The sequence below is a fragment of the Nuphar pumila genome, chromosome 8 (assembly GCF_984573655.1).
Source record: "Nuphar pumila chromosome 8, dmNupPumi1.hap1.1, whole genome shotgun sequence".
NCBI lineage: Eukaryota > Viridiplantae > Streptophyta > Magnoliopsida > Nymphaeales > Nymphaeaceae > Nuphar > Nuphar pumila.
Window position 1 is genome coordinate 75,813,838 of NC_143256.1, and position 24,849 is coordinate 75,838,686.

A 24,849-nucleotide genomic window follows, 5' to 3' on the forward strand; every position below is an offset into this window, starting at 1 on the left:
AGCATTTCTTTTTTTTTGTTGTGTTTTGAATGGTGATATCCTCTAGCCGGTTATAGTTAATCCATGGATAAATAGTTGCTCTGTTTATTTTACATACAGTAGATTCGTTTTGAGTAATTGTTAATAGTTTGAATCTCAGTAGCTACTCTGCATTCATTTAGAATTTTCTGTTTTTATTAATAGATGTTTCCTTACCCGATTTATGCATTTTCCAAAACAAAAGGGGTACAGTTGTTGATTTCTCTGTTTTAGCAGCAAGTTCAGCCAGATTAATTGCTAATTCAAGAATTCTTCCAATGATGTGTTAGTTTTACAAATTGCTTGTATGAGTTAGATAGTTTTTTTTTCATTAGTCTTTAGATGTATTTTACATGCTATGTGATGTGCGTAATGTGTTTTAGACTAGGTTGTTGAATTCTGTTTCAGCAGTGTTATGGCATTCATTTCCTTGCTGATTAGTGAAAGTAATGTAGATGATATGAGTGTTAGTTAGTTGGTTTTATTTGAGTAATTAGATTAATTCTGGTAGTAGCATTAGTTAGGTCTATTTTCATTAGAGTTGATTTCAGCATTGTGTATTGGATTAGCCATTGTGAGTAATTGTCAATATCTTGTGCCCAGCACATGTTTAGAAGTTAATTAGCTAATTCCCTGTGTGCTGCATAGTGTGGATGTCTCAAATTAGTTATTACTTAGTGTTTTTAGTGTTGATTCCCCCAAAGTCCAACCACCGAGTAAATTTGGTCTATTTGATTGAGGTGGATTTCAAGGAGTGTATACTGTGTGGTTTGTTGTTTTAGTAATATACTATTGTTAGTGCATCTGCTACTTGCTGAGTTAAATTAAGTTCGGAGAGGGTCGGCTTGTTGAATATCGGTTTGTGTTAGCTTAACTCTCTATTATCATTGTTTAATATAGTTATAGTATAGTTGATTGTCATTTTGGTGTAGTAGATTAGGGCTGTGAAGTTGCTGTTATTTTCCCATTGTCTAACATGTTTTTAAGTGTTGGTTAGTTAATGTTTAGTCTGATATACAGGAGGGATAGGTTAAATTAGCTTTCATTTACATTTTGTGGCTGTCACAATCAGTTTATCTCATATGCGTAAAACCGACTAGAATCTTGTTTCTAGCCGGAGTAGCCGGGTTGTGAAAAGAACATTTATAATTAGAGCTGTGATTTTCTATAATTTTCCTGTGTGTCTAGTGTAGTAAACAGTAGCTGCATGTGTTAGTAGTGTTGTAGTGTTCTAAGGTTAGTTTATTTGTTGTTTTTAACCCTTGCTACGTTTGATTTTCGTTATAGTTCTATCCTTGAATTTGTCACTGAATTTGTGATGTCTATATTCGGAGCTCCCGGATTGATATTCGTAATCCAAAAGTTTTGTTGAATTCTTGATTCTGTCAGGAATCCAACGTAATAGAAATCACTCCAATCGGATTTTGTTTAGGCCATCTACAATTCATTTTTCGACCGCTTATCAGAAATTAAGGTTTTGTGGAGCATGGGGGCAAAATAGTCATTTGTCATTTTACATAATTCTCTACTTTCAATTTTTAGTGTTTTATTAGGTTTGAAATAATAATCCAAAGTTAATTGTATCATTAGGATAATTAGTTTATGAAATTAGCTCTGGTAGTTTCTCATTTTACATAGAGTTAGATTAACAATTACTTTTAGAATTAATTTAGAGATAGTTATTTTCATTTTTATAAGTAGTTTTACTAACTTCATTTTGTCGTGCAGGTTATATTAAGTTGTGGATAAAGAGCTTCTCGTCTAAGCGGTATCGTATTTCATTAGTGAAATGATGAAAATGCCCTTGTGTTCGCATGCTTAAGTCGTTGCAAGACTTTTTTGTGCTCTTGTTCAATTTACTTTTCATTGTAATATTTTTTGTAATTGAACAAGTTCATTATCAATAAAATGCAAATTTCAGTTTTAATTTGAGTATATCATGTTCCCTGTGGATCGATCTGACTCACCACTTACGTGAGAAATCAGTATTATTACTTGGTTGGCGATTTTACAAAACAATTTTAATGACAAAATAATGTTTTAAAAATACCATTGCTAAAAGTCACACCAAGTTTTTGGCACCGTTGTCAGGGAACGGCGTATATACTCTTTTAATTCTAAGTTTGCAATTAGTTGATATTTGCTTAGTTAGTTAGTTAATTGCATTTTATTTTCTAGTTAATAGGATTAGTTAATAAATATAGGATTAACATAGTAAGTACATATAGGATTCACGTTCTGCATATTTAGGATTTACACACTTGCATGCTTCTGGAGTGATTAGACATGTGGGTTCTAGATAACTTAGCTTGAATTTCTATCTTTGTACTTAAGCATACTTAGAATAGATTTAATTTTGTAGTTGAATTTTTCTTTAAGCATGTTTAGCGTAGTTTAATTGCATTTAGTTTTAATTCTTGTTTGTGTTCGTTGTATACTGTTTTCTTTTCATTTCCATAGTTAGAGCGCTAGTAGTTTAGGTTAGGTCACACACATCTGGACTTAGTGCCAGTGTATGCAAGGGCGTAGGACTTTGGGTGTCCCATTTCATCCTTTCGTTGAGGATCCAGAGAAAATTTTACATTCTCCTCAAAGTCGAACCGAAATGGGGGATTTAGAACCCGAAGCACCTACACGCCCTCTCAGAAAGTACTTCCTACCTACGGAGTACACCCAGGAGTCATGCATTAGAAGACCAGCTATAGGAGTGCCACACTACAAGATTAAGTCCAGTGTGATACAGATATTACCATCATTCTGCGGCCTTAGTCATGAGGATCCTTATCGACATTTAGGTGAGTTCCTCGAGATTTGTTCCATTATAAAAAATCAAAACTTCAAGAACGATATGTTGAGGTTAACCCTCTTTCCAATTTCACTGAAGGATAAAGCCAAGTATTGGCTTAAATCCTCAGATACGATTATTATAGGGTCATGGAATCAATTACAACAGGAGTTTCTGAAGAAATACTTTCTCATCTGTAAGACAAACCAGTTTAGGCGAGCCATCACCAGTTTCTCAGAACTGGATGGCGAGCAATTTCGCAAGACATGGGAAAGGATGAAAGAGCTCCTTAGGAAATATTCCCACCACCAGGTGCCGAGATGGCAGCTGGTGCAGAGTTTTTACGATGAATTGTCTAACAGGAATCATTAGATGATCGACGCTTCATGTGGAGGGACATTCATGTTGAAGAGCGAGGATGAGGCATAGCATTTGTTTGATACTCTTGCCGAGAATTCATTACACCATGCCTCCACCTCATGCATTAAGAAAGTCACACCTAGCGGATCAAAGCGGGGTGGTGTTCTTGAAGTTGGGTCCACTACCGAGCTACAATGCAAGGTAGACTTGCTCTCTTAGAAGCTGGACCAACTCCTTTCAAGACCACCGCAACCCCAATCTTATCTAGTGTGTGCATTGTGTGCCAGTCTGGAACACGTTGTTATTGAGTGCCCTTCGGCAGCTTAGTACCCTGAATTTGTGCAAAAGCAAGTTCAGGCTGCTCAAGGTTACGCCAGCCCCCTAAACAACCCATTTTCATTCACATACAACCCGGGGTGGTGTAATTACCCTATTTTTTTGTGGAAGAGTCCCCAGACTTCCACCCAGATTCTTTCCTCGCAGCCCACTCATCCGCCTCAATTCACTCAGACATTTCAAAGGTCGAGCTATCCTCAAGCCACTCATTATCCTCCCCAGCCTTCACAAGAGTCTGCCTGTAGACTTCGTTCGATGAGACACTTCTCCAAGCATTTCAGGAGGTGAAAACCTCTAATCAGAATGTTTTCGGGAAGTACAGTCAGATCTTGAGTTCTCATACTCAATTCATAGTGAAATTAGAGTCACAGATGGGACAATTAGCGAAAGCGCTAAGTAGGAGGCCTAAGGGTAGCTTGTCGAGCCAGGCTGTGATGAACCCTAAGGGCAAAGAGTCAAGTTCCAGTGACCTGTACATGACAGATTCACAGGAATAGGCCAAAGCTATGATGACCCTTAGGAGCGGACGTGAGCATCACGTCGAGAGCAAATCGAGGACAGAAGAGCCAGAACCGATTAGATCATCCCCTGCAGCTCAGTCCCCATCCTCAGTTCAGAGTCAGGATAGAGGTGAGCCTTCTCACAAAGAGAAGGACCCCCCAATGTACATTCCTAAGCCACCTTATCCCAAAGCGTTAGAGTCTCCCCTCGACAGAGAAAAGCAAGGCACGAAGATCCAAGACATGCTTGAGATCTTCAAACATGTACAGATCAACCTGCCATTGTTTGTTGTCATTCAGCAGGTGCCAGCATATGCCAAATTCCTCAAGGAACTTTGTACCCAAAAGAGGAAATCTAGAGCAAAAGTCCCTACCAAGGTCCATTTTACTGAGCATGTGAGCTCGGTGCTTCATCACCAGACCCCACTAAAGCTCAAGGACCCTAGAGCCCCGATAATATCATGCACCATAGGAAACATCAGGATAGAACGTACTTTGCTCGACCTTGTAGCAAGCGTGAACATTCTACCTGGGTATTTCTATGATTTAATTGAGCTAGGAGAAATGAGATCGACCCCTATCACGCTTCAACTAGCAGACCGGTCAGTCAAGGTGCCGAGAGGTATCTTGGAAGACGTGCTAGTGAAAGTAGAGGATTTCTACTTTCTGATCGATTTCATCATTCTCGACATGGAGGGAATTGACAGCCAGCACCAGACTCCAATTATTCTTGGCAGACCCTTTTTGGCGACTGCCAACACTTGCATTAACTACAGAACCGAAGCCATGGATCTATCGTTTGGCAATTGAAAGGTTAGGTTAAACATTTTCAACGCCACAATGGGTTCGGTGGGAGACATGGAGTGATTCTATGTAGATATTTCCCAAGAGTTGGTGGAAGTACAACCAAAGTTATACATGACAGAAGAGTAGAAGATAGTTTAGAAGATAGCGTAGATGTTTCTTTTGTGTCATCAGAACCCCATCATTGGAGAAGGATTATCGAGCCTTTTCCACCATATGTGGAGACCCCAGCTAAGTCATCGATAGAATCTCCTCCGCAACTTGAGCTGAAACCCTTGCCGGATTCACTTAAGTATGTGTATTTGGGAGTGGGAGAGACTCGGCCTGTGATCATATCTTCGCGGCTCACTAAGGAGCAGGAGCGTAGATTGATCAACATCTTGCGAGAGCACAAGGCAGCGATCGAATGGGGGGTAGCAAATTTGAGAGGGATAGATCCTTCATTCTGCATGCACCGAATTCATTGTGATGAGGAATCCAAACTGGTACGGGATATGCAGAGAAGGCTAAATCCTAACATGAGAGAAGTGGTGAAGAACGAAGTGGTTAAGTGGTTGGATGCAGGAATCATTTACTTTATTTCTGATATCCAGTGGGTTAGCCCGATTCAGGTCATGCCTAAGAAATCAGGACTCACTATTGTGGAAAATGAGAAGAGGGAGAGCATCCCGGTGAGGACCATCGTAGGGTGGCAAGTCTGTATTGACTACAGAAAGTTGAATGTTGCAACCCGGAAGGACCACTTTCCATTGACATTCATATATCAGATCTTAAAGCGACTCGCTGGACAAAGCTACTACTGCTTTTTGGATGGTTACTCTGGATACAATCAAGTAGCTAACCACCATGATGACTAGGAAAAGACTATATTTACTTGTTCGTATGGCACCTTCGCATTTAGATGTATGTCATTTGGGCTCTGCAATGCCCCAACAACTTTTCAGAGGTGTATGATTGTTATCTTCTCTAACATGGTGGATGATGTCATAGAAGTTTTTATTGATGATTTCTCTGTTTATGGCTCTTCTTTTGAGGATTGCATCTTGAAACTTACTTGAGTACTGAGTAGGTGTATGGAGACAAACCTGGTATTAAGTTGAGAAAAGAGCCATTTTATGGTCCAAGAGGGGATAGTGCTTGGACACATAGTGTCCAAAAGAGGGATAGAAGTTGATCGAGCGAAGGTTGAGTCAATTTCATGATTGACTCTGCCGACCACTGTTAGGCAGGTACGTTCATTCTTAAAGCATGCCGGATTTTACAGGTTGTTCATCAAGGATTTTAGCAAAATCTCTCGACCGCTCTGCTTGTTATTGGCAAAGGACCAGCGCTTTGAGTTTGGTGATGATTACACAAAGGCCTTTGAGATACTCAAAGATGCCTTGACCACTGCGCCCATTTTGAGATCTCCGGATTGGATGCTACCATTTGAGATCATGTGTGATGCTTACGACTATGCAATGGGGGCCATTTTAGGACAACAGATTGATAATAAGCCCTATGTGATATACTATGCGAGCAGAACTCTGGTCGATGCTCAGATGAACTACATTACAACAAAGAAGAAACTACTCGCAGTAGTGTTCGCATTGGACAAGTTTAGGTCCTATCTTCTCGGTTCAAAGGTGGTTGTCTATTCTGATCACGCTGCATTGAAGTATTTTCTCAGCAAGAAAGACACCAAACCGAGGCTCATCCGATGGGTCCTGCTACTATAGGAGTTTGATCTCAAGATTCGAGATAAGAAGGGAAGCGAGAATCTAGTAGCAGACCATCTCTTGAGACTGATCGTGGATTCCACTCAAGATCAGAGACTGATCAGTAATTCATTTCTAGATGAGCAGATTATGGCCATCAGAACATCGCAAATACCCTAGTTCACAGATATTGTGAACTATCTGGTTTCGAGACAGATACTCATGCATTGGAATAAGAATGAGCGAGAGTGATTCTTAGTGCAGGTGAGGCAGTATTATTGGGATGAACCAGAGTTGTTCAGGTATTGCGCAGACCAAATCATTAGGAGGTGCATCCCGGAGGAGGAGTATGAGTCCATCCTCAGTTTTTGTCATTCGCTAGCTTGTGGAGGGCACTTTAGCAGTAGGAAGACAGCTGGAAAGGTTTTGCAGTCTGGATTTTTTTGGCCCACACTCCACAGAGATGCTCATGAGTTTTGCAGAAAGTGTCTTCGATGTCAGCAGACGGGGAACATGTCCAAAAGGGACATGACGCCCTTGCTCCCGATCTTAATTGTTGAGATTTTTGATGTTTGGGGCATAGATTTTATGGGTCCATTCCCGCCATCGTTCGGCAATTTGTATATCTTAGTGGCAATTGATTACGTGTCCAAATGGGTCGAGGCTGTGGCAACCAAGACCAACGATCACAGCGTTGTGCTTAAGTTCATTAAGCATAATAGTTTTAGTCGATTTGGTGTGCCACGCGCGATGATAAGTGATGGTGGCAAACATTTTAGGAATGTACAGGTGTGATCATCGCAAAAAAATTCCTCTTGGTTTCTCTCTCTTCCTTCTTTGTCCCTTTCTAACCTCTATTTCTCTTTTTGACGAAGAAATAAAAGACAAAAAAAGAAGAGGGAAGAGAAAAGAGAGAAGTGAGAGGAACTCTTTTGCGAAGGTCTCACTTTACCTTAATTTTAAAGAGATTTTGAAAATTACCCGCCTCCGTTATATTTACGGGAAAATGGAGAGACAGGATTCGCTCGTCAGTACGAGGTTCGACCGTTCTTGGTGCCTTTACCAAGGATAATCGAACCAAGGATCGAATTTATGCCTTTTTGCTTTGCCTTAATATTGTCTAATAATTTATTCTGAGTCTAAGAATGCACAAAGAATCAAGCTTGTGTAATGCAAATGCAAAAATGTAAGCTTTTGAGAAGAATGATTTAAAAAAATTGGGATTTTCCAAATGATCTTGAAATAAATTTTGAGAATATGGTGAAGAAAATGGTTTTTGAAAGTTGAAGTTTGACTTGAAATGGATATAAACTCAAAGTTTAGAATCAACTTGAGTTTTGGGAAAGACAAATTTGAAATTCTGAAGTTGGCATCATACCTGAGATCAAAAGACTTGAAATGACTTCAGGTTTGTTTTGGAAGAAGGAAGATTCAGTATTGAAAATAGAAAATTTGGAAAATTTGAGAATGGAATTTGAAATGGAGATTGAATCTGGAACTTTAGAATTGGATTTAGACTTTGAAATTTGAAAGGTGAAATTGGAAATTTAGATTAATTATGAAAATGGAACTGAATTCTGGATTTTAGGTGTTTAGATTAGAGGAATTTGGAAATAAATTGGATTTAAGAAGTCCAAAGGGGTTTTGGAAATAGAATTTTGGATTTTAAGAAATCCATATGAGATTTAAAAATAGATTTGGTTTTGAAATATGGAATTCAAGATAGGATTTGGATTGGAAATCTGGATTTGGGATTTGGATTAAGAATCCATGTGGAATTTAGAAATGGAATTGGACTTGAGAAATCTAAAAGGATTTTGAGAATGGAATTGAATTTGAAATCGGGATTTCAAGATGGCATTGGATTTGGAGTTGGATTTGAGAAATCCAAATGGAAATCGAAAATGGGATTGGATTTCAGGAATCCATATGGGATTTGAAAATAGAATTGGATCTAAAATCTAGAATCCTAGATGGAATATGATCCGAAGTCTGGAACCCAAAATGGAGTTGAATTCAAAATTTGGATTTTTGAATATGTATTTGAATTTCAAGATCTAAATTTAATTTGAATTTGGATTTGGATCTTAAAATATCCGAGTTGAATTTAAAAGTGAAAAATCGGATTTTGAGAAATCCAGAATTGAATTTGAGGATCCATATTGGATTTGAGAAATCTCCATGGAATTTGAAGATAGGATTGGATTTTTGGAAATCCATATGGGATTTAGAATTAGATTTTAGAGATCCTAGATCGATTCTTGAAATTGGAAAGAAGGATAGAGAATGAAACTTGAATTTCGAAATTAGGTGATGAACCTAAAAATTTCAAAGTTTGAATTGAACTTTGAAATTAAATTTAAATTTGAACTTGAATCTGGAATCTGGAAATGAATTTGGAATTTTCAAAGTTGAATTGATTTTTGAAATTTGACTTAAATTGGAAATTGAAAAATGAATTTGAAATTTCAAAGTCAAATCTGACTTTGAAATTGAAGCTTGAATTTTTGAAATAGAAAGAAGAATTTGAATTTATAAGAATTGAAGATTGATTTTAGAAATGAAGATGTTTGAAGAATTATCTCAAAATCACTTGGATTTTGAAATAATATGAAAAGAATTCTGAAAATATGTTGTAATTCTATCCTAAATGATGAATGAAAAGAATTTTGAAAATTGAATATTTGAAAAGCATATTTTATTCTTTAAATGAATTGAAATAAGATTGAAAATATAATACATCTCTGACTATGGTCATAATATGTATTATATAATAATCGTATTTAAATTCAAGTGAAGAATAAAACACATTTTTTGTGCCTTTATAGAGTTTGAAATGAAATTAACTTTCAATATATCCTGACTATGGCCATTGACATATATTTTGAGTTAATTTTAAGTTAAACTCTGATAAAGGAGAAAAATATTTAGAAATATGATGATTTTTAAAAAGAGACCCAGTGTGGATCCAGTGTTATTCCATAAAAGATGAAAATCGTAAGTTTTGTTCACACCCTGACTATGGCCATTGATGCAAATCATCAACTTAGGATTTAATCACCTTTTATTAGAATAGTGCACATGCCATTTGTGTTGTCATTCATGAAATTTTGAAAGAAAAGAGCAAAATAATATAAAATATATACTCTCATAACATGTATGCTCATACATTCTATTCTAATGCTAGAAATGTGAAGAATTCTCATTATCATCTAATTATTACAAGTTTGAATTTAAGATTACAAACATCTCTAATTAAGAAAGAGGAAATAGTGTCTTCACATACATCCTGCAGAACATGGTTAGCATTTAACAGAAATATAAAAGCAAACCATATTGAAATCGGTATACATGTGGCCACACTTGTATTTAACGAAGAGGTGCTTATACTATATACAATGTATGGTGAATGTATAGTGTATTATGAAAGTATAGATATATCACAAGTGGTAGGAGAAATGATGTGCCGGATTCGAAAAGTGTTATGGGGGAGTGTTGTAGCACACAGAAGGTAGGGGTATTTACAAGGTATAAGCATATGCAGGAAATGGAATGGATGATAAGTAATGAGCTGGACTTTATTAACAGAAAATTTCTGTCAAGATGAGAGAGATATTGGAATAGGCATCTTAGTGAAGAAGAGGTGATATGAGCTATAGTGGGTTTTGTGGAGTGTGGCCATGGGGGTTTGAAATAGGCAGTATTGTGAGGGACGTGCAGCAAACATGAGTGGAGTTAATGCGAAAACGGGGGAGGTGTTATAATGAGAGTTGGGTGAACTAGTGAACAACATGTGCTCTGTAGTGGCAGTAGTAGGTGAAAGCGTCAGTGTGTTGAAGGATGGCTAAGATGTGAGTGCAGTGGAAGAATGAGGTGGTTGGATGCTATGCTGTGAATGTAGGATGAAGATGGTTGATGTTGGACAGTAGATACTGTGGGAGTCCCTTAGACAAGGGGGTGTGGAGATGGTAATGCAGGTGCTAATAATAGGATGCAATATGAATGTGATGGTGAACAGTGCATTTAGCAGGGTGAGGGTTAGAAATATGAGTGTAGGTATAAGGTGATGCTCAGATGGAATGTTAAGTGATGATTGGGAACAACAAAAAATGCGAATGGTGTTTGAAAGTTTCAGCAGGGAAAGTTTCGGATCAAATCCTTCAGCCAGCTCTTCTGTACCAGTAGAATTTATGAGGTTTCAACAAGAACAACAAAGCCACTAACTCTTTCAACGGTTGCTTCTTTTTTCTTTTTTTCTTTTTTTCTTTTTTTCTTTTTTTCTTTTTTTCTTTTTTCTTTTTTTCTTTTTTTCTTTTTTTCTTTTTTTCTTTTTTTCTTTTTTTCTTTTTTTCTTTTTTCTTTTTTCTTTTTTCTTTTTTCTTTTTTTTTTTTTCCTCTGCAACTCTCAACCTTGAAGCATCAAAGGGGAACAATCATGCTTATGGTAATAACCATTTTTGCCCAGACCTTTTCAAACACATCAAAACTTACAAAGGGGTTGAAGCACGACCATTCAAATGCCCCTAACTCAGCTCAATTTCTCATTTCACAGAAATGTAATCAATCAAATACAAAATATTAGGATGTAAGTATGAGATTTATTGACAGATATGTATAAGAGGTATCATTGCCATACATGTTGTAGATGGATTATAATGGATATAATGATGTCAAACAGGAACATGGTGCAAGATGGAGATGCGGAGGAAATATACAGCAGTAATAATGCTAACTTTTCCTTTCTCAACATATTTAAGCAGCTTCAATACCTCAGAGAATTTGAACCGAAGATTCTCACTATATCAAACACCCTTTAAAATTTCAGATATATTGATATTCCAGACAGCATAAGACATTTAGCTTTAATATGCCCAAAATTCCATTCCATTAAAACTCTTTCTGGGCAAAATTCTCATTTAAAGCTACAGCGCCGATAGCCAATTGTAAAACCCTGTCTCCATATAGAGACTCAGCTTCCAAAGTATTCACTGTAGCAAAGCAGGTGACGATAAATAAATTTTATAATACTCTAGTCAATAATCAGTTGATCATCAGTATAACCAACTTGCTGAAGGGGGTAGCGACAAATAGTATGTTGATTGGCTCAAGTGGGGGATGCAAGAACAGGTAATTCCTGCTGTGAGTGAGATGCAGGTGGATGGCATGAGACAGTGGTACTGTGCTGAAAATGTGAAGTGTAAGATGAGTGTGCTATACAGGGGTGAAGAGAGTGGCTACAGTGAATACATAAATGCTATACTGATATACAGTGAAATGGCTATCATAACCTAAAGGCATCAAGGGAAGAGTTAATGGCTCTAAAATGAGCATTTTCGATGCCAACGTCTGCCCTTACATTTTACCAAAGAACAATACTTCATCTTTCATAAACTACCAAATATATTCACATATGGTAACAATATTGTACTAAAGTTTCTAAATCATGAATTATTCCAAAGAGCGAAAGCAACACCCCACCTCTGTCTCAGGTCCATTCTTAGTCTTCTATAAACTTCCAAGTATATATAAAAAAAAAAATTGACAATAACTATATAACCGATAGCTTGAAAACCAAGACCACCATTATGGTTCCTCTACACCAACTCAGAGAAAGACCAATTAAAGGAAGAAGCAAGAGATGTATACCCACCCATCGGTGACAATAGCAGCAAGACCAACCCTATCCACTCCTTCTATAACCCCTTCAGCTATAGACCTTGCAGAGAACTCAGAAGCCCCTTTTTAACCCAAAACCCATACCATATAAACTGTGATGGGGGAAAAGGATTGATGCAACATGTAGTGATATGACAACCCAACCCTTAAATGTTCAAGCAACATAATGCAGAGAATGCGATGAGGATGGTGCAGCTACACAGGAAAACGTAATACAGGAACAGTGCACAATGCAAAATGTTACAGAAATTAGAAGAGACAACTATGTTAATACTGTAATAGAAATATCGTTGATGTATGAACAGGATGGATGGTATATTGGTGACACTATGGAAATTGAATCATAAAACATAAGTGAATGAAACAAACGATGAAGAACATAAAAATGGATGATGTCGTGAAACATAGCAGAACCATTAGCTAATGTGCAGGGGATATTAAACGAAACAGAGACAACTAGAACATATCAACGATAGATCAAAAAAAATTAAGAAACAATGACTTAACATTAAAAGGATGCTGAAGATAAAATGATGAACGAAGAGAAAATTCTAAGTGTTATCAAGTTAAGAACATGATTTACACAGGAGAATAACATATATTCTAATAAAATGATACAAGATACCTATATACGCTGAGCCTTCTGTTAAAATCGGGTTTGAAGCCTTTTGCAGGATGGCCGGTCGATATAGGGGCAATGAGCCCATCCCGATGGTCAGAAAGAGAATAAGATGTAAATTAGATCAATAAAAGAACAAGGCCATTACCCGATTATGAATTAAAATATGTATATATAAAAATAAAAAATAAATAAATAAACTATGGCAAATTACACAGAATTACGAAGGAAGAAGAGAAAGCAAACAAAGCAAACAAAAGAAAGATCAAATAAATTTCTGAAAGGCAAAATGATTGTCGGAATTGGGCATTCCTGTTGATATGGCATTGAGGTGGATTGATTTACCATAAGTAAACCAACGCTACCATCGATGCTTCCGTGGGGCAGAAAATAAGGAAAACACCAGAAAATTTGGAAACACAGAAAGAAAGGGAAATTGAAAATCATAAGAAAAATTCAAACCGAAAAGTGGAAAGAAAAAATGAAATCAGATGTAAATGAGAATTCAAAGCCCGGGTGAATCAGCGATGCCATTGCGAGGCATCACCGATTACCAATATGTAAGAAAATGTATTAAACAAAACAGAGAATTCAACGTGAAATAAACAAAAACAAAAAAAAATAGAAGTTAAAATACAGATGAGGAATTTATATATAAAAAGACAATGGAATTCACGGATAAATGGTGAAAAGAAGGGATTCTTACCTTGCTCTATTGGGATTCTGAAGGAGGAAGGAGGACTCTTCTTCCGTAGAGGGAGAGCACCAGAGGGGAGAGGGATCGAGGAGAAATTCTGGTGGAGAGGTGAAGAAGCGATGAAGGAGATCGACCCCTGCAGTTTAGCTTTATAGGAGAAGGCCGTTAGAAATTTTTCGAAACAAATCCTTTTTAGTTTTAAAAAATTTTCAAAGGATGGTTTATTTATAAGATTTTTTCAGAGAAGGGGTATTCCAAGAAAATGGGTTTTTAGTTTAGAACAAGATGGTTTATGAAAGAGGGTAAGCTATTATTATTTTTTTTGAATTTTTGAAAGAAAACCCCGAAAGCATAAGGGAAACATAGGGATTTTACAGATAGGATCTGAACGAGGCCTTTTTGAAGTATTTTTGCAAAAAAATTGCTTTAAGACTAAGATTTTTCTAAAATGAGGTTTTCATAAAAAAAATGCAGGATTTATTTTAGGAAATTAACCTTAAAATGGATCTGGATCCAAGATTTTTAGAAAATATTGATTTCGGATCTTGAATTAAGATTGGATTCAGATAAAATATCCGAGAAAATACCACGAATCGGTTTTTTTGATTTTTTGAAGAATAGAAGATCTGGAATCAAAATTGGATCCGGATATCCGATTTGGGTCAGAGATGAAAATTGAGTCTGGATTCCAGTGAATCCGAGAAATGAATGGAAATTTGATCAGAAATTGACCTGATTATTTAAAAGATGGGCCCAGGGGAAAAAGGGGAATTTTTTTGGAAAATTTGGGGTGTTTACAACAAGTAGCTTCGCTTTTGAGAAAATACTCTGTCAATAATCGTTTCACCACTCCTTATCATCCGCAGATCAGTGGACAGGTCAAGGTTTCTAATAGAGAAATCAAGCGGATCTTAGAGAAGACAGTCTGCCCGGACCGCAAGGATTGGTCTCAACGATTAGATGATGCTCTCTGGGCATATAAGACTGTGTTCAAAACCCCTATTGGCATGTCCTCATACCATCTTGTTTTTGGAAAAGTGTGCCACCTCCATGTCGAATTGGAACACAGGGCGTACTGGGCAATTAAAAAGCTTAAATTTGATATGACCCAGGCTGGCAAGGAACGATCATTGCAGCTCACCGAGCTAGAAGAGCTCAGGAATGATGCATACAAGAATGCCAAGTTGTATAAAGCTCGCACTAAGGCCTTTCATGATAAGCACATTATCAGAAAAGTGTTTGAGCCAGAGCAGAAAGTGTGGTTGTTCAATTCTCGCTTGCATTTATTCCCAGGTAAGTTAAGGTCACAGTGGGATGGACCTTACATAGTGAAGGAAGTGTTTCCGCATGGAGTAGTGACCTCATTTGACCCGCGTACCCAAGGCACATTCAAGGTGAATGGGCAAAGATTGAAATCCTACATTTCAGATGTCTTACAGGCCAGTGAGTTCGAGGTTTGGAATCTCACAAATGACTAGGATCCGAGCGGAAAAATGTATCATATGTACATAGTAGAATTAGGATTTTCAGTTAACAGTTCTTTTATTTAAGTCATCAGTATCTATTTTTTGTTTCGTTAGTTGATTTCATATGAGCTTACATTTGCTTTGATTCATGCTGGCTTATCTAACATTCAATGTGTGAGTATAGGTTATTGAATTCAGGATAGGGTTTTTAGAACAGATAATGGACAAGGTCAGCTGAAAACTAATCATTTGCGTATGCTTAGTGGTGGAGCATGATCCAATCAAGAATCAGTTTAAGAGGCCCCGTATATCAGGTTGTATCTATCTGTCCTCCTGTCTTGATTTTAAGTTCTTTAGTGTCCATCTACATTGCATTTTTACATCTCTATATGCCACTAGGGACAGTGTCATTCAAGCATGGGGGGTGGTTTCAGTAGATACATACTATTTTGTCATGTTTATCATGTTTCAGTAGCTAAAACTCATAAATTAGGCATATCAAAAAAAAATAGCATATATGGATATTTTTGACATAATCTGACATATTAGAAATTTTTAAAAGCCCCATGAGAAAAAAAAAATTCTGAACAAAGCTAAAAAGAGTGAGTGTTTGTGTGAAGTTCAAAGAAAAGACTGTATTTGAAAGTGAAAGGATAATTTTGAATCATAAGTATAAATATGCACAGTTTGAAATAAACTACTAAGTAAATAAAAAATATAAAGAAAAAGCTCTAGCTCAAAAGAAAAGAGCCTGTGTTAGGTTGTTTGGATGATCTCACAATCTCTAGTAAGATGGGTTCAAATGCAAGTTGAAGCGTTTGAATTTCGTTCAAAAATGAAAGGAAGAACTTCATGAGCCTTAGAAGCTGAGATCAGACACAAGTTGAAGTGTCTGAATCTCATATCGAAGGGGTAAATAAAGTAAGTCACTTTTGTGTCTAGTTAATGTCTTTAACATGCAGATAGTGGTATAAGAAGACATTAATATTATACAGGGCACAAAAGCAGACCACACGCAAGCTTTCAAATGAAAATAAAAGAGAATAATCTAAAAGATTTGAAAAATTGAAAATTCAATGAAAAAGAAAATGAGAGCTTAATGAAAAGAAAAATTCATTGCTTAGAAGTAGAATGAAAGAATGTGCAGAAAAAGATACAAGTGATAAAAATAAACAATAGTATGACAATACACGATTTTCTAAGAAACAATCATGGATAAATGCGATTTTTAGAAGAGTGAAAGGAAGATTTTTATCATGGAGGCATAGAATCTCTGATTGTGTTCTGATAATGAAAATTACATGAAATATTTGCTAACAATGATTTCTGGAATCGCCTAGCATTCTAGAAGAAAATTTTGAATTTCTGCATAATTTATGATGTTTATGGGGTAGCATCTCTGCAATCCCTCATGAGACCTTTTTTGTTCACTGGGGTAACTCAGGGGTTCAAAAAGGGCTTGTTGCATAAACTAAATGCAACCATAATTCCTACGAAAGTGAGTTAGTTGTTTAATAAAAAATTGCATTTTATTCGGTTAGTCCATATCGTCATTGCAAGGGTAGTGTATATTGCTAGGGACTAGCAATTATTCTAGCATATGGGTATTTGATGATGCGTGAATTACTCATGAATATAACATATTATTATTACATAAATACATCATTTATAGGTTTTGAACCTCACTTAAATGCATTTAGATGTTATTGAGCTACAGTTTGAATTTCAGTTGAATCAGACTTAAAACGAGAGAGATGTCGCATTTACAGTGTAGCGGGTCGGACCTCGAGGCGAAGCGGGTCAAAAGTGAATCCAAACGGCCATTTGGGCCTTGGATCTGGGCCAAAACTCCACAATCCAACCCACACTCCAGCCCATTTATGATTTTTAGAATTTTTGCTAAATATCCCCTCAGAAAAGGTGCCTAGCATATATTTCTATTTTAATCCTTCTTTTGGAAAATGTGAAAAATGGGGTTTGGCCTATAAAAACAAGTTTTAAAAACCCTAAAAGGGTCTTGGCCTTAGAAAATGTGCCTCTCTCCAGCCTGATTCTTGTTCCTCCATACTCCTCCCTCAGCCACCATGCCTTCCACCTTCAATCCAGCCCGGTTGCTGCTTGGAATTGCTTTCAAACACCGGGAATTGCCCCTTCTTCCCATCCAATCTCTTATCTCGACAGCCATATCTTCCTCTTCTTCTCACGACTTGCTGGTGTTGATGTTGTTTGTTACATTTTGCAGGTACTCCAGCAGGATGCAGCAAGGAAAACACCTCTCCAGCATCACTGAAGGCGGCTGGGCGCATTTCTTGGGTTGATTCTGCTCTCTTCTACCATCCCACTCGTCGGACGGCCAGATTAAGGTGCGCCTTCTTCTCATTCAATCCTTCTAGCTAAAACTCAGTGTGATTGCTTTGTTTTTTTGTTGCTGCCTACGTTTTTTGTTGTGTTTCAACCGTGGGGTGTAGTGGTGTGTCAAACAACATCGTAGATTGAGTCTGGTTTGTTTAGTTTAGTACCATTTCTTTTTCTTTTCTTTTTTTGCATTTTGAATGGTGATATCCTCTAGCCGGTTATAGTTAATCCATGGATAGATAGTTGCTCTGTTTATTTTACGTACAGTAGATTCGTTTTGAGTAATTGTTAATAGTTTGAATCTTAGTAGCTAATCTGCATTCATTTAGAATTTTCTGTTTTTCATAATAGATATTTCCTTACCTGATTTATGCATTTTGCAAAACAAAAGGGGTATAATCGTTGATTTCTCTGTTTTAGCAGCAGGTTCAGCCAGATTAATTGCTAATTCAAGAATTCTTCCAGTGTTGTGTTAGTTTTACAAATTGCTTGTATGAGTTAGATAGTTTTTTTTTTCATTAGTCTTTAGATGTATTTTACATGCTAAGTGATGTTGTAATGTGTTTTAGACTAGGTTGCTGAATTCTGTTTCAGCAGTGTTATGGCATTCATTTACTTGCTGATTAGTGAAAGTAATGTAGATGATATGTGTGTTAGTTGGTTTTATTTGGGTAATTAGGTTGATTCTGGTAATAGCATTAGTTAGGTCTATTTTCATTAGAGTTGATTTCAGCATTGTGTATTGTATTAGCCATTGTGAGTAATTGTCAATATCTTGTGCCCAGCACATGTTTGGAAGTTAATTAGCTAATTCTCTGTGTACTGCATAGTGTGGATTTCTCAGATTAGTTATTACTTAGTGTTTTTAGTGTTGATTTCCCTAAAGTCCAACCACCGAGTAAATTTGCTCTATTCGATTGAGGTGGATTTCAAGGAGTGTATATTGTGTGGTTTGTTGTTTTAGTAATATACTATTGTTAGTGCATCTGCTACTTGCTGAGTTAGATTAAGTTCGGAGAGGGTTAGCTTGTTGAATATCGGTTTGTGTGTTAGCTTAACTCTCTATTAGCATTGTTTAATATAGTTACAGTATAGTTGATTGTCATTTTGGTGTAGTAGATTAGGGATGCGAAGTTGTTATTTTCCCATTGTCTAACATGTTTTTAAGTGTTGGTTAGTTAATGTTTAGTCTGATATACAGGAGGGATAGGTTAAATTAGCTTTCGTTTACATTTTGTGGCTCAGTCGCAATCAGTTTATCTCATATGCCTAAAACCGACTAGAATCACATTTCTAGCCGGAGTTGTCGGGTTGTGAAAAGGGCATTTATAATTAGAGCTGCGATTTTCTGTAGTTTTCCTGTGTGTCTAGTGTAGTAAATAGTATATGCATGTGTTAGTAGTGTCGTAGTGTTTTAGGGTTAGTTTATTTGTTGTTTTTAACCCTTGCTATGTTTGATTTTCGTGATAGGTCTATCCTTGAATTTGTCACTGAATTTGTGACGCCTATATCTGGAGCTCCTGGATTGATATTCGTAATCTAAAAGTTTTGCTGAATTTTTTATTCTATCAGGAATCCAACGCAATAGAAATCATTCAAATCGTATTTTGTTTAGGCCGTCTACAATTCATTTTTCGACCGCTTATCAGAAATTAGGGTTTTATAGAGCGTGGGGGAAAAATAGTCATTTGTCATTTTACATAGTTCTCTACTTTTGATTTTTAGTATTTTATTAGGTTTCTAATAATAATCCAGAGTTAATTGTAGCATTAGGATAATTAGTTTGTGAAATTAGCTCTAATAGTTTCTCGTTTTACGTAGAATTAGATTAACAATTACTTTTAGAATTAATTTAGAGATAGTTATTTCCATTTTTATAAGTAGTTTTACTAACTTTGTTTTGTTGTGCAGGTGATATTAAGTTGCGGATAAAGAGCTTCTCATCCAAGCGGTATCGTATTTCATTAGTGAAATGACAAAAAATGCCTTTGTGTTCACGGGCTTAAGTCGTTGCGTGACTTCTTTGTGCTCTTGTTCAATTTACTTTTCATTGTAATATTTTCTGTAATTGAACAAGTTCATTAACAATAAAATGCAAATTTCACTTTTAATTTGAGTGTATCATGTTCCTTGTGGATCGATTTGACTCACCACTTACGTGGAAAATTGGTATTATTACTTGATTGGCAATTTTCCAAAACAATTTTAACGACAAAATAATGTTTTAAAAATACCATTACTAAAAGTCATACCATATGTATGAGAAACGTGTCAAGGGAATTACTTGAAAAAGTGCAGTTAATTTACCATGAGTCTGTTGCAGCTTGTGAAGACCAATCTAAGAAAACGGGATCAAACAACGTAGGTGAAAATCACGCTTCCCTTGACCCTTGTGAGAAGTTGGGCTGAAGCGTAAACATCATCTTCGACAAGTCAGGAGTAAATATTGTAGATTATGATGGGAATATTCACCTAGCGAAGGGTATCAAAAGGAAACCTGCCTCTAATCACAGTTGTTGGAGGACAAAGAGTGCATTGGAATTGGTTGGCAAGAAAATGTCTAAGAAACAACCAAGCCCTTCGCATGAATAGGTATGTAATACAGTATATTGCTTTCCATGTAAATTGTATTACGTGCAACCTATCAATATCTAACTTGTGTAATTTCCAACATGCAGCAATACCATACAAACGTGCACTACATTGTTGTAACCTGCAATCCACCCGACCTGTTTGAGTGGAACGATGGCATGAGTATGACAAGTCTTTTGGTATGACAAGTCTTGTTGAACTTAATGTAGTGTCTGATATTGTTCTGTTTCATGACAGACTCTGTTTAATTCAAAAGCGAGCAACGCAACACAAGAATCGTGTGTGGATTCTTCAGCTTTAAAATAGTTGTAGCATTTAACTTTCATATATTACAAATCGTTGTAATGTTTAGCATTCTATACTTCTTTGTTGTAAATCGATAATTCTTTGTTGTAATTCTTTAATTCTTTGTTGTAAATAGATAATTCTGTATTGTAATGTTATAATTCTTTGTTGTAATTCTACAATTGAAATCATACTACAAATACCATAAAAATCGACACTAAAAAACACATAATATCTTACACATCGATATACAGCAATTGAGCATAATACATTACAAATCGATATATGGAAATTCAACATAATAGCTTACAAATCGATATTAACAAACAAAACCATATCTCACAAATCGATACTCAAAAACACATAATATCTCACAAATCGCAAAAGGGATTAGCGATGTATGCGGTGTACAAAGGCTTGTAATGTTCGCCATTCATCAATGAAAATCCAATAAGCGACTAGAGACATGTATCGTTCATAAATCGTTGTGGCTCACCCTATATGAATGAAAATCGCAAAAGGAATTACCGATGTATGCGATGAACAAAGACTTTTAATGTTCGCCCTTCGTTGACATAGACATAGCCCGTAAAAGCGATTAGAAAATATCGTTGACATAGACATAGCCCGTAAAAGCGATTATGAAATATCGTTGACATAGACATAGCCCGTAAAAGCAAATCGTGATAGCACGTAGCCTTCATACATCATTGTGTAAATCACGATAGTACATGCCATTCAATTAGACAAAGCTCATTGTCTAAAAGACAGACGTCATTATGTAAATCACAATGGTATAACAATTTACACAATGACGTATATGTCGGCCACATCTGAATAAAAATTGCATTGTGCATGAGTACAAATCACGGTAAAATTGCATGATCAATGTTTGTGCAAATCATTTTAAACTTTTATCAATCATTATATAAATCATGATAGAAACACAGCTTGTAAAAGCAAATCAGTAGCATTTTCACACTACAAAACGCTAAACGATAATTTTGGGTTGTAATGTATAATACTTTGCAATTCTACAGTAGAAATCATACTGCAAATATCGTAAAAATCGATACTAGAAAACACACAATATCTTACATATCGATATACAACAATTGAGCATAATATATTACAAATCGATATTAACAACTAAACAATATCTCACAAATCGACATTAGAAAACACATAATATCTTACAAATCTATATACGGCAATTCAACATAATATATTACAAATCGATATTAACAATTTGTACAATGTGAATTTTGTACACAGTCTTACAAAACTTGTTACAAATGTCTGTACACAAAAAAAATGGAAATTAAAGATTGAACCAAAAATTGCTCTCTCTCTCAGCAGTAAAACGTAACCATCTTCACGTTATCCTTGAGAACAGGTAGACGTTTAAAATGACTTTTTCTTACTCCTGGGGGCCTCGCGTCCTTCGTAGCTTTCTAGGTATTCTTGCAGTCTGAGTTTTTGTATCATCCTCAACTAGAAAATCCTTCAATTCCTCGCATAGTTCTTTGTGGAATCCAGGTATATCATCCTAAAAAAGAACGGAAATGAAAACAATATAAAAATGTAGTAATCAATAACATAGGTTAATAAATAATGTTTAAGTGTACAGCATACAACGGTGAATTCTGGTGCTCGTCCATAGTATATTGTTTCAATATACTTCATTACAAAGATGCCATAATCGACGTCATTATTTTGTAAAGGAGCATCCTCTGCGACGTGAAGCCTCCACGGGCCAATGTCGACACCCAACATGTCTTTGAAAAATCCAACTTGTGGTTTATGCAAAAGCAAGTAAATTCTGGGCTGCGGTACAAGATACGGTAATCTTAAAGATAGAAACTTACCAAATGCACAATGTCACGGTCTACACCAATGTCATAGTCCACGGAGTTGCATAGCCATAATTTTTGTTCTCGTACATCCAACAAGTATAAGACCCAATGCTTTTCCGATTGCCACAAAGTAGGAATCAATATCTGCAAATTGATTATAAAATATCTTAAAAAATGGATATGAAAATGAGTACTAATACCATAAAAATTGATGTTAAGAAACAGCATATAAATCGATATTAAGAATCAAACCAATATCTTAAATCAATATTAGGAATCAGCATTAAATCAAAACAACATCTTAAATCGCTATAGAAATTCCTATTGATAGCTTAAAAATAGATATTAAGAATCAGCAGAGAAATCGATATTAAGAATCAAAACAATATCTTAAATCGATATTAAGAATCAGCATGAAAATCGATATTAAGATTTGAGCAATATATTAAATCGATATTGAGAATCAAAACAACATCCTAAATCGATATTAAGAATCAGCAAAGAAATCGATATTAAGAATCTAAACAATGCCTTAAAAATCGATATTTAGAATCAGCATAGAAATCGATATTAAGAGTCAAAACAATATCTTAAATCGATATGCAAATTCCTATTGATAGCTTAAAATCGTTATTAATAATCAAAACAGGATCTTGAATAGATTTAACATCTTACAAATCGATATGGTCATAAACCTTTTCACTTGAAAAAAAGAATGTCATTTGGTCATCGTCACCCCAGTATTGTATTTTGTCTAGAAATCCAGCCGTGTATGGCATTCGGCGGATAATACTTTGTTGAATAGAATAGTAATAATAGTAAGTTTTCAACACGAAGGTAAATTAGTAAATAAAATAATAAAATAAACATATCAGATAACCGATATACCATAAAATAAGGGGTGACAACGCGGACCGACATGGTTCTTCCCTTGCTTTGAATATACATGACGAAATCGTGTATAGTCTGTTTAGAACAAATGTGCATTTGTTAATATATATACCCATGGCATACGTTAATGTATAACTGAGAGTGGTTTCATACGTACAAAATTACTGATAGTGTGTCCTTCTGCAAATTCATCTTGCATCCGGTCGATGTTCTCTTCGAGCACTTTGTTGAGTTTTCTGGCTCCTTGTTTTGTAGATACTGCACTGAAATTAAATGAATATTCAGTAAAATAATTGTAGCATTATATTCAGTAAACGAAATGTAAATGACGTAAAAAGGCCGAAGCAGGTTATAGAAATCGAAGGTACCCTTTTTTGCGGACATTCGACTGAATCATAGCGTCATTCTTTGACATCGATACAGCTTGCACTTAGAAGGAGGTTAGAAAAAACGTTGGTTTTTCTGTTCGTTGCTCACGAAGCAGGTCATAGGAAAGGTTCCTTTTTTTCTTTAAATGAAACGTCACTTGTTCCATGCTATTAAAGGAAACGTCTTGTGTGCCTTGCAGAACACGATGATTCATTCATTTATTGTTCACGTTGTTTCACAATCCGCCAATTTTCAAAAATCACGCAATGAAAGTTTATTAACAAATAAATAAATTACATTGCGCATTAATTAAAAGATGTCATTTCATTTGCTAGTATCATTGACACGATGTTAGTATATGTAAATGAATGACACGTAGCATAACATCAGTAGTGTGTCAGATCCTAAACCCTATAGTAATGTTATGTGACGTTTCTTGCAACTCAAAACTAGTAATCGCTATACAGAATAAACTCAAAACTAGTAATCGCTATAATTGCCATCACAAGAAGTACAAATTGTGGTAACTGCATAATTGCTATACCTATTAATTGCTAAACTAAGTTATCGCTATCACACGAAATGCTATAAATAATAAACCCTAAGCCAGTAATCGCTATACAGAGTAGCAAACGTAAGTACAAATAATGGTATCTTCATAATCGCTATACTGAGTAATCGACATAGTAAGTAATCGCTATCACAAGAAATGCTAAAAGTAATAAACTTTAAGCTAGTAATCGCTATACGATTTAGCAAATGTAAGGATAAATTGTTGTAACTTCCTAAACACTATACATATTAATCACTATACAGAGTAATCGCTATCACAGAAATCGCGATATTAATAAACCCGAAGTCAGTAATCGATATATGTAAGTAAAAAACATGAAAGAGTTAGTGGCACTTCTGTGTTACACTTATTAAGTAAAGAATTATATAATTACAACAAAGAATGTTAGAATTATAATATAGAATTATCAGGATACACAAATCACTTGTGTTTATTCACTTGTGCTTGACGAGTCAGTTAGACCTATAACTCGTCTCTTGCTTGCATTTGGTGGAGTCTCTTTATTCGATGGCCTCTTCGTTCCCTTGATCTTATTAAACCCACTGGTAATCAACTCAATCAACGACCCAATTTGTTTACTCAAATTCTGCACATCCTTCTGTAACTCCTTATTATCACTCTTCAGCATCGCAAACCTTTGATCGGATGATACCTTCTCTTTTGGGAGTTGTGTTTGCTCCTTATCATGTACTGCAACAAATGGAAACATTGTATCCGCCGAATTGACACGATGGACGTTACGTCTATGCTGGAGGATGACATGATTGGGGACAAGAGTGACCTCACTTTCAAGTTGCTTCTCCTCAATCTGACAATTTCCATGCATGGGTTGACAGTATTTTTTGAAATAGTTGGGGTCATATTGTCGTTCTTTATAATCATATGGTATGGCACGAACACCTCCTTTGTTCCAGTTATCCAATTGTTCTCTAAAGCGTTCGTGCCAATTCATGTTTATGGCCCCACCAC

General features: G+C 35.9%; 1 pseudogene; it reads left to right on the top strand.

Moving 5' to 3' along the window:
- Window positions 1-5,918: 5,918 nt before the first annotated feature.
- LOC149829978 (uncharacterized) lies at window positions 5,919-18,856 on the top strand (annotated as a pseudogene).
- Window positions 18,857-24,849: the final 5,993 nt, after the last annotated feature.